The 16,488-nt window shown below is 40.9% G+C and overlaps 1 pseudogene; it reads left to right on the top strand.

Moving 5' to 3' along the window:
- Nucleotides 1-13,427: 13,427 nt before the first annotated feature.
- Nucleotides 13,428-14,761, top strand: LOC104246165 (uncharacterized; annotated as a pseudogene).
- Nucleotides 14,762-16,488: the final 1,727 nt, after the last annotated feature.

Raw genomic sequence — 16,488 nt, 5'->3', positions numbered from 1 at the left:
GGAATACAATTCAAGTTTTGGCAATCTGGCGCCCACTTGTAGAAAAAGGGAATATAGTTCAAGTTTATGCAATCAAGTGCCCACCTGGAGAACAAGAGAATACAGTTCAAGTTTTGGCAATCAGGCGCCTACCTGGAGAACAAGGGAATACAATTCAAGTTTTGGCAATCAGGCTCCCACGTGGAGTACAAGGGAATACAGTTTGGCAATTAGGCACCCACATGGAGAACAAGGGAGTATAGTTCAAGTTTTGACAATCAAGCATCCACCTGGAGAACAAGGTAATACATTTCACGTTTTGGCAATCAGGCACCCACATGGAGAACAAGGGAATACATTTTAAGTTTTGGAGATCAGGCACCCACCTAGAGAACAAGAGAATAGAGTTTAAGTTTTGGCAATCAGGCGCCCACCTGGAGAACAAGGTTATATAGTTCAAGTTTTGGCAATCTAGTGCACGCCTGGAGAACAAGGGAATACAGGTCAAGTTATGGAAATCAGGCGCCGACCTGGAGAACAAGCGAATACAGTTCAAGTTTAGGCAATCGGGCGCCCACCTGGAGAACAAGGGAATACAGTTCAAGTTTAGGCAATCAGGCGCCCACATGGAGAACAAGGGAATACATTTTAGGTTTTGGAGATCAGGCACCCACCTAGAGAACAAGAGAATAGTGTTCAAGTTTTGGCAATCAGGCGCCCACCTGGAGAACAAGGGTATATAGTTCAAGTTTTGGCAATCAGGCGCCCACCTGGAGAACAAGAGAATACAGTTCAAGTTTAGGGAATCAGGCGCCCACATGGAGAACAAGGGAATACATTTTAAGTTTTGGAGATCAGGCACCTACCTAGAGAACAAGAGAATAGAGTTCAAGTTTTGGCAATCAGGCGCCCACTTGGAGAACAAGGGTATATAGTTCAAGTTTTGGCAATCAGGCGCCATCCTGGAGAACAAGGTAGTATACAGTTCAAGTTTAGGCAATCAGGCGCCCACATGGAGAACAAGGGAATACATTTTAAGTTTTGGAGATCAGGCACCCACCTAGAGAACAAGAGAATAGAGTTCAAGTTTTGGCAATCAGGCGCCCACCTGGAGAACAAGGGAATACAGTTCAAGTTTTGGCAATCAGGCGCCCACCTGGAGAATAAGAGAATACAGTTCAAGTTTAGACAATCAGGGCCCACACGGAGAACAAGGGAATACATTTTAAGTTTTGGAGATCAGGCACCCACCTAGAGAACAAGAGAATAGAGTTCAAGTTTTGGCAATCAGGCGCCCACCTGGAGAACAAGGTTATATAGTTCATGTTTTGGCAATCTAGTGCACGCCTGGAGAACAAGGGAATACAGGTCAAGTTATGAAAATCAGGCGCCGACCTGGAGAACAAGCGAATACAGTTCAAGTTTAGGCAATCGGGCGCCCACCTGGAGAACATGGGAATACAATTCAAGTTTTGGCAATCTGGCGCCTACATGGAGAACAAGGGAATACAGTTCAAGTTTTAGCAATCCGGCGCCTACCTGGAGAACAGGGGAATACAGTTCAAGTTTTGGCAATCAGGCACCCACCTAGAGTACAAGGAATACAGTTTATGTTTTGGCAATCAGGCTCCCACGTGGAGTACAAGGGAATACAGTTTGGCAATTAGGCGCCCACATAGAGATCAAGGGAGTATAGTTCAAGTTTTGACAATCAAGCATCCACCTGGAGAACAAGGTAATACATTTCACGTTTTGGCAATCAGGCACCCACCTGGAGAACAAGGGAATACAGTTCAAGTTATGGCAATCAGGCGCCTACCTGGAGAACAAGGGAATACAATTCAAGTTTTGGCAATCTGGCGCCCACTTGTAGAAAAAGGGAATATAGTTCAAGTTTATGCAATCAGGTGCCCACCTGGAGAACAAGAGAATACAGTTCAAGTTTTGGCAATCAGGCGCCTACCTGGAGAACAAGGGAATACAATTCAAGTTTTGGCAATCTGGCGCCCACTTGGAGAAAAAGGGAATATAATTCAAGTTTATGCAATAAGGTGCCCACCTGGAGAACTAGAGAATACAGTTCAAGTTTTGTCAAACAGGAGCCAACCTGGAGAATAAGGGAATACAGTTCAAGTTTTGGCAATCAAGCACCCACCTGGAGAACAGGGAATACATTTCAAGTTTTGGCAATCAGGCGCCCACATGGAGAACAAGGGAATACATTTTAAGTTTTGGAGATCAGGCACCCACCTAGAGAACAAGAGAATAGAGTTCAAGTTTTGGCAATCAGGCGCCCACCTGGAGAACAAGGGTATATAGTTCAAGTTTTGGCAATATAGTGCACGCCTGGAGAACAAGGGAATACAGTTCAAGTTATGGAAATCAGGCGCCGACCTGGAGAACAAGCGAATACAGTTCAAGTTTTGGCAATCGGACGCCCACCTTGAGAACATGGGAATACAGTTCAAGTTTTGACAATCTGGCGCCTACATGGAGAACAGAGGAATACAGTTCAAGTTTTAGCAATCAGGCGCCTACCTGGAGAACAGGGGAATACAGTTCAAGTTTTGGCAATCAGGCGCCCACCTAGAGTACAAGGGAATACAGTTTATGTTTTGGCAATCAGGCTCCCACGTGGAGTACAAGGGAATACAGTTTGGCAATTAGGCGCCCACATGGAGAACAAGGGAGTATAGTTCAAGTTTTGACAATCAAGCATCCACCTGGAGAACAAGGTAATACATTTCACGTTTTGGCAATCAGGCACCCACCTGGAGAACAAGGGAATACAGTTCAAGTTATGGTAATCAGGCGCCTACATGGAGAACAAGGGAATACAATTCAAGTTTTGGCAATCTGACGCCCACTTGTAGAAAAAGGGAATATAGTTCAAGTTTATGCAATCAGGTGCCCACCTGGAGAACAAGAGAATACAGTTCAAGTTTTGGCAATCAGGCGCCTACCTGGAGAACAAGGGAATACAATTCAAGTTTTGGCAATCTGGCGCCCACTTGGAGAAAAAGGGAATATAATTCAAGTTTATGCAATAAGGTGCCCACCTGGAGAACAAGAGAATACAGTTCAAGTTTTGTCAAGCAGGAGCCAACCTGGAGAATAAGGGAATACAGTTCAAGTTTTGGCAATCAAGCACCCACCTGGAGAATATGGGAGTACAGTTCAAGTTTTGGCAATCAGGCGCCCACCTGGAGAACGTGGGAATATAGTTCAAGTTTTGGGATTTAGGCATCCACCTGGAGAACAAGGGAATACAGTTCAAGTTTTTGGCAATCAGCGCCCACCTGGAGAACAAAGGAGTATAGTTCAAGTTTTGGTAATCGGGCGCCCACCTGGAGAACAAGGGATTATAGTTCAAGTTTTGGCAATCAGGCGCCCACCTGGAGAGCATGGAATTACATTTCAAGTTTTGGTAATCAGGTGCCCACCTGGAGAACAAGGGAATATAGTTAAAGGTTTGGCAATCAAGCGCCCACCTGGAGAACAAGGGAGTACAGTTCAAGTTTTGGCAATCAGGCGCCCACCTGGAGAACGAGGGAATACAGTTCAAGTTTTTGCTTTCAGGCACCCACCTGGAGAACAAGGGAATACAGTTCATGTTTTTGGCAATCAGGCACCCACCTAGAGAACAAGGGAATACAGTTCACATTTTTGGCAATCAGGCGCCCACCTAGAGAACAAGGGAATACAGTTCACGATTTTGGCAATCAGGCGTCCACCTGGAGAATAAGGGAATACAGTTCAAGTTTTTGGCAATCAGGCGCCCACATGGAGGACAAGAAATACAGTTCAAGTTTTGGCAATCAAGCGCCCACCTGGAGAACAAGGGTATACAAGTCATGTTTTGGTAATCAGGCACCCACCTGGAGAACATGGGAATACAGTTCAAGTTTTGGCAACCAAACTCCTACCTAGAGAATAGGGGAGTACAGTTCAAGTTTTGGCAATCAGGCGCCCACCTAGAGAACGAGGGAATACAGTTCAAGTTTTGGCAATCAGGTGCCCACCTAGAGAACAATGGAATACAGTTCAAGTTTTGGCAATCAGGCGCCCATATGGAGAACAAGGGAATACACTTCAAGTATTAGCAATTAGGTACCCTCCTGGAGAACAGGGGAAAACAATTAAAGTTTTTGCAATTAGGCGCCCACCTGGAGAACAGGGGAATACGGTTCAAGTTTTGGCAATATGTTGCCCACCTGGAGAACAAGGGTATACAGTTCAAGTTTTGGTAATCAGGCGCCCACCTGGAGAACATGGGAATACTGTTCATGTTTTGGCAATTAAATGCCCACCTAGGGAATAGGGGAGTACAATTCAAGTTTTGGCAATCAGGCACCCACCTGGAGAACGAGGGAATACAGTTCGAGTTTTGGGTTTTAGGCATCCCCCTGGAGAACAAGGGAATACAGTTCAAGTTTTTGGCAATCAGCGCCCGCCGAGAGAACACAAGAATACAGTTTATGTTTTTGGCAATCAGGTGCCCACCTGGAGAATAAGGGATTATAGTTGAAGTTTTGGCAATCAGGCGCCCACCTGGAGAACAAAGAGATACAGTTCAAGTTTTGGTAATCAAGTGCCCACCTTGAGAACAAGGGAATACAGTTCAAGGTTTGGCAATCTAGCACCCACTTGGAGATCAAGGGAGTATAGTTCAAGTTTTGGCAATTAGGCGCCCACCTGGAGAACAAGGGAATACAGTTCAAGTTTTGGCTTTCAGGCGCCCACCTGGAGTACAAGGGAATACAAATCACGTTTTTGGCAATCTAGTGCTCACTTTGAGAACAAGGGAATACAGTTCATGTTTTTGGCAATCAGGCGCCCACCTGGAGAATAAGGGAATACAATTCACGTTTTTGGCAATCAGGCGCCCACCTGGAGAACAAGAGAATACAGTTCACGATTTTGGCAATCAGGCGCCCACCTAAAGAATAAGGGAATATAGTTCAAGTTTTGTGCAATCAGGCGCCCACATGGAGAACAAGGAAATACAGTTCAAGTTTTGGCAATCAGGTGCCCACCTTGAGAGCGAGGAAATACAGTTCAAGTTTTGGCTTTCAGGCGCCCACCTGGAGAATAAGGGAATACAATTCACGTTTTTGGCAATCAAGCGCCAACCTGAAGAACAAGAGAATACAGTTCAAGTTTTTGGCAATCATGCGCCCACCTGGAGAACAAAGGAGTATATTTCAAGTTTTGGCAATCAGGCGCCCACCTGGAGAACAAGGGATTACAGTTCAAGTTTTGGCAATCAGGCGCCCACCTGGAGAACAAGGAAATACATTTCAAGTTTTGGTAATCAGGTGCCCACCTGGACAACAAGGGAATACAGTTAAAGGTTTGGCAATCAAGCGCCCACCTGGAGATCAAGGGAGTACAGTTCAAGTTTTGGCAATGAGGCGCCCACCTGGAGAACGAGGGAATACAGTTCAAGCTTTTGCTTTCAGGCACCCACATGGAGAACAAGGGAATACAGTTCATGTTTTTGGCAATCAGGCACCCCACCTAGAGAACAAGGGAATACAGTTCACATTTTTGGCAATCAGGCACCCACCTGGAGAATAAGGGAATACAGTTCAAGTTTTTGGCAATCAGACGCCCACATGGAGGACAAGGAAATACAGTTGAAGTTTTGGCAATCAAGCGCCCACCTGGAGAATAAGGGAATAGATTTCAAGTTTTGGCAATTAAGCAACCACCTGGAGAACAAGGGAATACAGTTCAAGTTTTTGGCAATCAGGCGCCCACCTAGAGAACAAGGGAATACAATTCAAGTTTTTGTCAATCAGGCACCCGCATAAAGAACAAGAGATTACAGTTGAAGTTTTGGAAATCAAGCACCTACCTGGAGAACAAGGAAATATAGTTAATGATTTGGAAATCAGGCGCCCACCTGGAGGACAAGGGAACACAGTTCAAGTTTTGGCAATCAGGCGCCCACCTGGAGAACAAGGGAGTACAGTTCAAGTTTTGGTAATCAGCCGCCCACCTGGAGAACATGGGAGTACAGTTCAAGTTTTGGCAATCAGGCGCCCACATGGAGAACAAGGGAATACAGTTCAAGTTTTGGCAATCAGGCGCCCACCTGGAGAACAAGGGAATACAGTTCAAGTTTTGGCAATCAGGAGCGCACACGAAGAACAAGGGAATACATTTCAAGTTTTTGCTTCAGGCACCCACCTGGAGAACAAGGGAATATAGTTCAAGTTTTGGCAATCTGGCGCCTACCTGGAGAACAAGGGAATACAGTTCATGTTTTGGAAATCAGGCGCCCACCTGGAGAACAAAGGAGTATAGTTCAAGTTTTGGCAATCAGGCGGCCACCTGGAGAACAAGGGATTATAGTTCAAGTTTTGGCAATCAGGCACCCACCTGGAGAACAAGGAAATACATTTCAAGTTTTGGTAATCAGGTGCCCACCTGGAGAACAAGTGAATACAGTTAAAGGTTTGGCAATCAAGCGCCCACCTGGAGAACAAGGGAGTACAGTTCAAGTTTTGGCAATCAGGCGCCCACCTGGAGAACGAGGGAATACAGTTCAAGTATTTGCTTTCAGGCGCCCACCTGGAGAACAAGGGAATATAGTTCATGTTTTTGGCAATCAGGCACCCACCTAGAGAACAAGGGAATACAGTTCACGTTTTTGGCAATCAGGCGCCCACCTAGAGAATAAGGGAATACAGTTCAATGTTTTGGCAATCAGACGCCCACATGGAGGACAAGGAAATACAGTTCAAGTTTTGGCAATCAAGCGCCCACCTGGAGAACAAGGGAAAAGATTTCAAGTTTTGGCAATCAAGCAACCACCTGGAGAACAAGGCAATACAGTTGAAGTTTTTGGCAATCAGGCGCCCACCTGGAGAACAAGGGAATACAATTCAAGTTTTTGGCAATCAGGCACCCGCTTAAAGAACAAGAGATTACAGTTGAAGTTTTAGAAATCAAGTGCCTACCTGGAGAACAAGGAAGTACAATTAATGTTTTGGAAATCAGGCGCCCACCTGGAGGACAAGGGAACACAGTTCAAGTTTTGGCAATCAGGCGACCACCTGGAGAACAAGGGAGTATAGTTCAAGTTTTGGCAATCAGGCGCCCACCTGGAGAACAAGGGAATACAGTTCAAGTTTTGCCAATCAGGCGCCCACCTGGAGAACAAGGGAATACAGTTCAAGTTTTGGCAATCAGGAGCGCACACAGAGAACAATGGAATACATTTCAAGTTTTTGCATTCAGGCGCCCACCTAGAGAACAAGGGAATATAGTTCAAGTTTTGGCAATCTGGCGCCTACCAGGAGAATAAGGGAATACAGTTCAAGTTTTGGTAATCAGGCACCCACCTGGAGAACAAGGGAATACAATTCAAGTTTTGGCAATCAGGTGCCCACCTAGAGAATTTGGGAATACAGTTCAAGTTTTGGGAATTAGGTGCCCATATGGAGAACAAGGGAGTACAGTTCAAGTATTAGCAATCAGGCACCCACCCAGAGAATAGGGGAATATAGTTCATGTTTTGGCAATTAGGCGCCCACCTGGAGAACATGGGAATACAATTCAAGTTTTGGCAATCAGGCGCCCACCTGGAGAACAGGGGAATATAGTTCAAGTTTTGGCAATCAGGCACTCACCTAGAGAACAAGGGAATATAGTTAAAGTTTTGGCAATCAGGCTCCCACCTGGAGAACAAGGGAATACAGTTCATGTTTAGGCAATCAGGCTCCCACCTGGAGAACAAAGGAGTATAGTTCATGTTTTGGCAATCAGGCGCCCACCTAGAGAACATGGGAATATCGTTCGAGTTTTTACCAATCAGGCGCCTAATTAGATAACAAGGGATTACATTTGATGTTTTGGCAATCAGGCGCCCACCTGGAGAAGAAGGAAATACAGTTCAGGTTTTGGTAATCAGGCGCCCACCTGGAGAACATGGGAATATGGCAATCAAGCGCCCTCTTGGAGAACAAGAGAGTACAGTTCAAGTTTTGGCAATCAGGTGCCCACCTGGAGAATGAGGGAATATAGTTCAAGTTTTGGCTTTCAGGCGCACACCTGGAGAAAAAGGGAATACAATTCACGTTTTTGGCAATCAAGCGCCCACCTGGAGAACAAGGGAATATAGTTTATATTCTTGGAAATCAGGCGCCCACCTGGAGAACAAGGGAATATAATTCACGTTTATCAGGCGCCCACCTGGAGAACAAGGGAATACAGTTCACGTTTTTGGCAATCAGGCACCCACCTGGAGAACAAGGGAATATAGTTCATGTTTTTGGTAATCAGGCGCCCACCTGGAGAACAAGGGTATACAGGTCATGTTTTGGTAATCAGGCGCCCACCTGGAGAACATGGGAATACAGTTCAAGTTTTGGCAATCAAACGCCCACCTGGAGAATAGAGGAGTACAGTTCAAGTTTTGGCAATCAGGCGCCCACCTAGAGAACGAGGAAATACAGTTTAAGTTTTGATAATCAGGTGCCCACCTAGAGAATAAGGGAATACAGTTCAAGTTTTGGCAATCAGTCGCCCATATGGAGAACAAGGGAATACAGTTCAAGTATTAGCAATTAGGTACCCACCTGGAGAATAAGGGAAAACAGTTCAAGTTTTTGTAATTAGGCGTCCACCTGGAGAACAGGGGAATACAGTTCAAGTTTTGGCAATCTGGCGCCCACCTGGAGAACATGGGAGTACAGTTCAAGTTTTGGCAATCAGGCACCCACCTGGAGAACAAGGGAATACAGTTCAAGTTTTGGCAATCAAGCGCCCACCTGGAGAACAAGGGAATACAGTTCAAGTTATGGCAATCAGGAGCGCACACGGAAAACAAGGGAATACATTTCAAGTTTTTGCATTCAGTCGCCCACCTGGAGAACAAGGGAATATAGTTCAAGTTTTGGCAATCTGGCGCCTACCTGGAGAACAAGGGAATATAGTTCAAGTTTTGGAAATCAGGCGCCCACCTGGAGAACAAGGGAATACAATTCATGTTTTGGCAATCAGGTGCCCACCTAGAGAATTAGGGAATACAGTTCAAGTTTTGGCAATCAGCCGCCCATAAAGAGAACAAGGGAGTACAGTTCAAGTATTAGCAATCAGGCACCCACCCGGAGAACAAGGGAATACAGTTCAAGTTTTGGCAATTAGGCGCCCACCTATAGAACATGGGAATACAGTTCAAGCTTTGGCAATCAGGCGCCCACCTGGAGAACAGGGGAATATAGTTCATGTTTTGGCAATCAGGCACTCACCTAGAGAACAAGGGAATAGAGTTAAAGTTTTGGCAATCAGGCTCCTACCTGGAGAACAAGGGAATACCGTTCATGTTTAGGCAATCAGGCGCCCACCTGGAGAACAAGGGAGTATAGTTCAAGTTTTGGCAATCAGGCGTCGACCTGGAGAACAAGGGATTACAATTCAAGTTTGGCAATCAGGTGCCCACCTGGAGAACAAGAGAATATCGTTCAAGTTTTTAGCAATCAGGCGCCTACATAGAGAACAAGGGATTACATTTGAAGTTTTGGCAATCCGGCGCCCACCTGGAGAAGAAGGAAATACAGTTCAGGTTTTGGTAATCAGGCGCCCACCTGGAGAACATGGGAATATGGCAATCAAGCGCCCACTTGGAGAACAAGTGAGTACAGTTAAAGTTTTGGCAATCAGGTGCCCACCTGGAGAACGAGGAAATACAGTTCAAGTTTTGGCTTTCGGGCGCACACCTGGAGAACAAGGGAATACAATTCACGTTTTTGGCAATCAAGCTCCCACCTGGAGAACAAGGGAATACAATTTATATTTTTGGAAATCAGGTGTCCACCTCGAGAACAAGGGAATACAATTCACGTTTTTGCTAATCAGGCGCCCACCTGGAGAACAAGGGAATACAGTTCATGTTTTTAGCAATCAGGCCCCCACCTAGAGAACAAGGGAATATAGTTCAAGTTTTGAAAATCAGGCACCCACCTGGAGAACAAGGGAATACACTTCACGTTTTTTGGCAATCAGGAGCCCTCCTGGAGAACAAGGGAATACAGTTCACGATTTTGGCAATCAGGAGCCCACCTGGAGAATAAAGGAATACAGTTAAAGTTTTTGCCAATCAGGCGCCCACATGGAGAACAAGGAAATACAGTTCAAGTTTTGGCAATCAACCGCCTACCTGGAGAACAAGTGAATATAGTTCAAGTTTAGGCAATCAAGCAACCACCTGGAGCACAAGGGAATACAGTTCAAGTTATTGGCAATCATGTGCCCACCTAGGGAACAAGGGATTATAATTTAAGTTCTGGCAATCAGGCGCCTAGCTGGAGTACAAGAAAATACAGTTGAAATTTTGGCAATCAGGCGCCCACCTGGAGAACAAGGGAATACAGTTCAAGTTTATGGTAATAAGGCGCCCACCTGGAGAACAAGGGAATACAGTTCAAGTTTATGGTAATAAGGCGCCCACCTGGAGAACAAGGGAATACAGTTCACGTTTTTGGCAATCAGGCACCCACCTGGAGAATAAGGGAATACAGTTCATGTTTTTGGCAATCAGGTGCCCACCTGGAGAACAAGGGTATACAAGTCATGTTTTGGTAATCAGGCACCCACTTGGAGAACATGGGAATACAGTTCAAGTTTTGGCAATCAAATGCCCACCTGGAGAATAGAGGAGTACAATTCAAGTTTTGGCAATCAGGCGCCCACCTAGAGAACGAGGGAATACAGTTCAAGTTTTGGTAATCAGGTGCCCACCTTGAGAACAAGGGAATACTGTTCAAGTTTTGGCAATCAAGCGCCCATATGGAGAACAAGGGAATACAGTTCAAGTATTAGCAATTAGGTACCCACCCGGAGAACAGGGGCAAATAGTTCAAGTTTTTGTAATTAGGCGCCCACCTGGAGAACAGGGGAATACAGTTCAAGTTTTGGCAATCTGGCGCCCACCTGGAGAACAAGGGTATACAGTTCAAGTTTTGGTAATCAGGCGCCCACATATGCAAATTCAAGAGAACTACGACAAGGAGATATGGATGAAGTCCAAAAATGGATTTTATCAGTACTAAAAATAAAGAAAATATCAAAATGGATAAAATATTAGTAAAAAATTTGGCATGCTGCAAAAATTGAACAACACCCCAATTTGGATGCACAGATAAATATTACAAAAAAGAAAGAAAGAGAAAAAGATATAAATCAAAATATAAGTATAAGAAACCAAGAGGAAGATATTATGTAAAAAATTACAAACATAAAAAACCATATAGAAAAAAGAAAAAACTAACCGAATGTACTTGTTACAATTGTGGAAAGCTAGGACACTTAGTTAAAAATTGCAGATTACCAAAAAATCCAAAGAAAAAATAAATTACCAAAATAATTATAGACAATGATAAATATACACAAATAGAGTATGTAGATTATGAATTAGGCAGTGAAGACAGCATATATGAGATATCAGAAAACGAGTTCTCAGGTGGGCTACCAAAAGCATTAAGAAAAAATGAAGAAACAACTGAAAAGGAATTAATTATTGGAGGAGGAATACCAATATTAATAAATTTTAAAATATATCAAGGAGATAAAAACATTACACTAGGAATAAAATGGTTAGAAAAAGTCAAACCATATAAGTTAGAAGATAGGCAATTAACAATAAGTTATGAAAATAAGAAAATAATAATAAAAAGAACCTTAATATAATGCCAAAAATATATATACTTGCCAAAATAATAATAGAAGGATATTATAATAGATATTATACACCTATGATGGATACAGGAGCAGAAGCTAACATGTGTAGGCATAATTGTCTACCAGAAAGTAAATGGGAAAAGCTAAAAAACCCATAGTAGTAACAGGATTTAACAATGAGGGAAGTATGATAACATACAAAGCAAGGAATCTAAAAATACAAATATGGGATAAAATATTAACCATAGAAGAAATATATAGTTATGAATTCACAAAAAAGGATATATTATTGGGAATGCCATTTTTAGATAAGTTATACCCACATATTATAACAAAAACACATTGGTGGTTTACTAATCCGTGTAAGCAAAAATTAGGAGCAAAAAGAGTAAATATTAAATTGAGAAAAACAACACCCTGGATTAAGGGAAGTGAAAAAATTACCCAGAAATTAGAAAATATGATACAAAGCAACCATAATATAGAAATAATTATTTTCTCAATAAACAAGATAAAACTACTCCAAGATAAATTAGAATTACTATATAATGATAATCCACTACAAGGTTGGGAAAAACATAAAACAAAAATAAAAATTGAACTAATAGATGAAAATAGTATAATAACACAAAAACCTTTGAAATACAATTTTAATGATCTAACAGAATTTAAAATACACATACAGTAAGTATTAGACAATAAGTACATATAAGAAAGTAATAGTAAACACACTGGCCCAGCATTTATAGTAAATAAACATAGCGAACAAAAACGAGGGAAAAGTCGTATGGTTGTAGATTATAGAAATTTAAATGCAAAAACAAAAACATATAATTATCCGATACCAAATAAAATACTAAAAATCAGATAAATACAAGGATATAACTATTTTAGTAAATTTGACTGTAAATCAGGATTTTACCATTTAAAACTAGAAGACGAATCTAAAAAGTTAACAGCATTCACAGTACCACAAGGATTTTACGAATGGAACGTATTACCATTTGGATATAAAAATGCACCAGGTAGATACCAACATTTTATGGATAACTACTTTAACCAATTAGAAAATTGTGTAATATATATATAGATGATATACTGTTATACTATAGAACAGAGAACGAACATATAAAATTACTAGAAAAATTCATACACATTGTAGAAATATCAGGAATTAGTTTAAGTAAAAAGAAAGCAGAGGTGATGAAAAATCAAATAGAATTCTTAGGTATACAAATAGATAAAAATGGAATAAAAATTCAAACTCATATAGTACAAAAAATAATTAACTTAAATGAAACACTTGATACAAAAAAGAAGTTACAATCATTTTTAGGATTAGTTAACCAAGTAAGAGAATATATCCCTAAATTAGCAAAAAACTTAAAACCATTACAGAAAAAATTAAAAAAGGATGTAGAATACCATTTTGACGAAAAAGATAAAATACATATAAAAAAGATCAGAAATATGTGTAAAAAATTACCAAAACTATATTTTCCAGATGAAAAAAGACAGTTCACATACATAGTAGAAACTGATTCTAGTGATTACATCTACGGAGGAGTTCTAAAATATAAATATGATAATGAAAAGATTGAACACCATTGTAGATATTATTCAGGATCATACACGGAACCACAATTAAAATGAGAGATAAATAGGAAAGAACTATTTGGATTATATAAATGTTTGTTAGCATTTGAGCCATATATCGTTTATAACAAGTTTATTGTGAGAACAGATAATACACAAGTAAAATGGTGGATAACACGAAAAGTACAAGATTCAGTAACTACGAAGGTAATAAGAAGACTTGTATTAAATATACAGAATTTTACATTTACAATTGAAGTAATAAGGACTGACAAAAATATTATTGCAGACTACCTATCAAGACAAAGGTACCCAAACAGATGAAAGCCAAGAATCAAAAGATATATTTGCAATCCTTACTACTCTATCTTTACAGATGGATGGTATGGGAAAAAGATTACAACAGCTAGAGGAAAGCCAGTCAAGTCAGCAGCATGACTATAAAAATGCGGAGCTAAGTCGATCGGAAGACTCAAAACTTCCAGAGTTAGAAGGAGACGTTGGGAAACTCCAAAAAACCCATAACACAGTTGGTTTATATACAGCTGCAGGTACAAGTAAACAAGTTAACAAGACGCCACATATCAATGTCAATTTAAACAACATATTTGATAAACCAATTACTCCGAAAAGGCCAAAAGAAACAAAAGTTACAACACCACAAACCTCAACCTATGCCAACAACCTACACCAAAATAAGAAAATATACAACCATATTACTCAGACCTATATAGAGAATATATACAAAATTCAAACATTCCTAAACCTGAACCCCAGAGCAACTACTACAACAGATCCAACATAGGACTATATAACCCAAAAACTCCAAGGATATAATAGGCTTATTGCACAGCCAAAAACTAGAGCCAATTTAGTAAAAACATGTTACAATTACGGATTACTTAGCACGATATATACCTATGATGCGGAAGAGATAAGTGGAATACCAGAGCTATATAAAGCATTTATTACATTCAAAAGAATTACAAAAGGAAATTTATTTTTTATAAAATTCTATACAGCACCAGCTGAGATACTATACGATGAGATAAAACCTATTATACAAGTTGTAAAAATAGGATTGACACGAGATATGATAATACCAGAAGAAATAGAACAACAACCAGAAATACCGAAAATCGAGATACCAGGCTTTTATGCCAACAAAAGAATAATTGGGATAGCAACTATTATCCAAGAGCTAGCCAACAATTATTTACAGGAAAATGCTATCTGGAGCTACTGCTCAAGAGACCAACTAATGATATATGCAAATTCAAGAGAACTACGACAAGGAGATATGGATGAAGTCCAAAAATGGATTTTATCATTACTAAAACCAGAGATACAACCAACTACAAGAGCACTAAAGAAAGGATTTATTTCCAATGAATTATTGACAAGATACTGCAAATTAGTAGGACACAAATACCCAGATCATATATGTTCAAAATGCAACGGAGAAGATAACCATGTACCAGAAGTACAACTGGAATGAAGATATCAGCAAGAAGACAAAATGGGGAAAACAGCTATTATTGAAAAAATAAAGTCGTAAAGTAAATAGTACGAGTCATATTCACGAACAGTAAAGGTCGTTCATGAAAAGTCATTTGTAAACAGTAAGAGTCGTTTGTGAATAGTAAGAGTCATGTAAAAAAAGTCGTAAAGTAAATAGTACGAGTCATATTCATGAACAGTAAAGGTCGTTCATGAACAGTAAAGAGTCGTTTAAATTTTCTATATATAGTTTGTAAATCCGAAGAAGAGAGGACTGTAACGACCCGACCGGTCGTTTTGAGCTCCGACGCGTCATTCAGCAGTATGAGGCCATGAGCGGCTTCATCTCAGGTATATTGACTTGTGTGTACGGTCAGAATTAAAATTCAGGAAGTTTGGAGTCAAATCTAAATGGAAATTCTCATTTTGAAAGCTTAAAATTGAAGAAATGAACTAGGATTAGAATTTTGAGTAAACGACCTCGGAATTGAGATCTGAAAGTTCCAGCATGTTCGTATGATGATTTCGGACTTGAGCGTGTGTCCGGATTTGGTTTTGGATAACCCGTGAGCATTTCGGCGTATATTGTGGAACTTAGTATTTTAGAAGAATTTCATAAATTTGGGTTGGAAGGCATTTCAGAGCTATAGATGTGTGTTTGGGATTCCGAGTCTGGGAATAGCTCCGTATGGTGATTTTGGAGTTGGGAGCGCGATCGGAAGTGAATTCGGATGTCCGGAGGTCATTTTGAAGTCATTTGGCTAAATATAGAAATTTGAAGGTTTTTGAGAAAATTCGACCGGAAGTGGAAATTTTGATATCGGAGTCGGAATGCGATTCCAAAAGTTGGTGCAAGTCCGTAATGTCGAATATGACTTGTGTGCAAAATTTGAAGTCATTCGGACTAGTTTTGGTAAGGTTTGAGACACTTAGTCTCTTTTAAGGAAGCTTAAGTTGGAAAAGTCAACCAGATATTGACTTATGTGTTAGAGGGATCGAAATATGAATTTTATGGTTCGGATAGGTTCGTTAGGTGATTTGGGACTTAGTAGTGTGTCCGGAATATTTTTGTGATGATCGGTGTAGAATTAAGCTTGAATTGGCGAAGTTAGTATTTTGGCGAATTCCGGTTGATAGGTGAGATTTTAATCCGGGAGTTGGAATGCAATTCCGAGAATTGCTGTAGCTTTGTTATGTCATTTGTGATGTGTGTGCAAAATTTCAGGTCATTCGGACATCGTTTGGTCGGGTTTTTTATCGAAAGTGTATTTTTGAAAGTTTTTGGAAACTTAGGCTTGAATTCGATGATGATTTGATGTTTTGATGTTATTTTGGGTGTTTCGAAGGTTGGGACAAGTTTGAATGATATTGTGGGACATGTTGATATAATTGGTTAAGGTCCCGAGGGCCTCGGGTGGATTTCGGAAGGTTAACGGAATGAAATTCGGACCAAAAAGAAAAGAAAAAGCTGCAGAAATTTCTGCTGCAATTTTCTGATTCGGGGAGCCTACTTTAGAAGCTCATATCTCGGGATATATAAAGAGTTATATGGTGTACAACCTATAAAATTAAAGATCTCCGAGTCTAATTTCTAAATATTCAATCCGTTTGTCATTTGGATACTTATACAAGACGTTATGGGTGTTTAAACAGAAGGTGTCCGACAAGGAAAATTTTTAATAGGATGTACAACTTGTATAGCACAAGTGCAAGGTACAACTCGAC

This window comes from Nicotiana sylvestris, chromosome 5 (assembly GCF_000393655.2).
Source record: "Nicotiana sylvestris chromosome 5, ASM39365v2, whole genome shotgun sequence".
Classification (NCBI taxonomy): domain Eukaryota; kingdom Viridiplantae; phylum Streptophyta; class Magnoliopsida; order Solanales; family Solanaceae; genus Nicotiana; species Nicotiana sylvestris.
The sequence above is the reverse complement of the archived record's forward strand: the minus strand, read 5'-3'. Positions and strand labels throughout refer to the sequence as shown.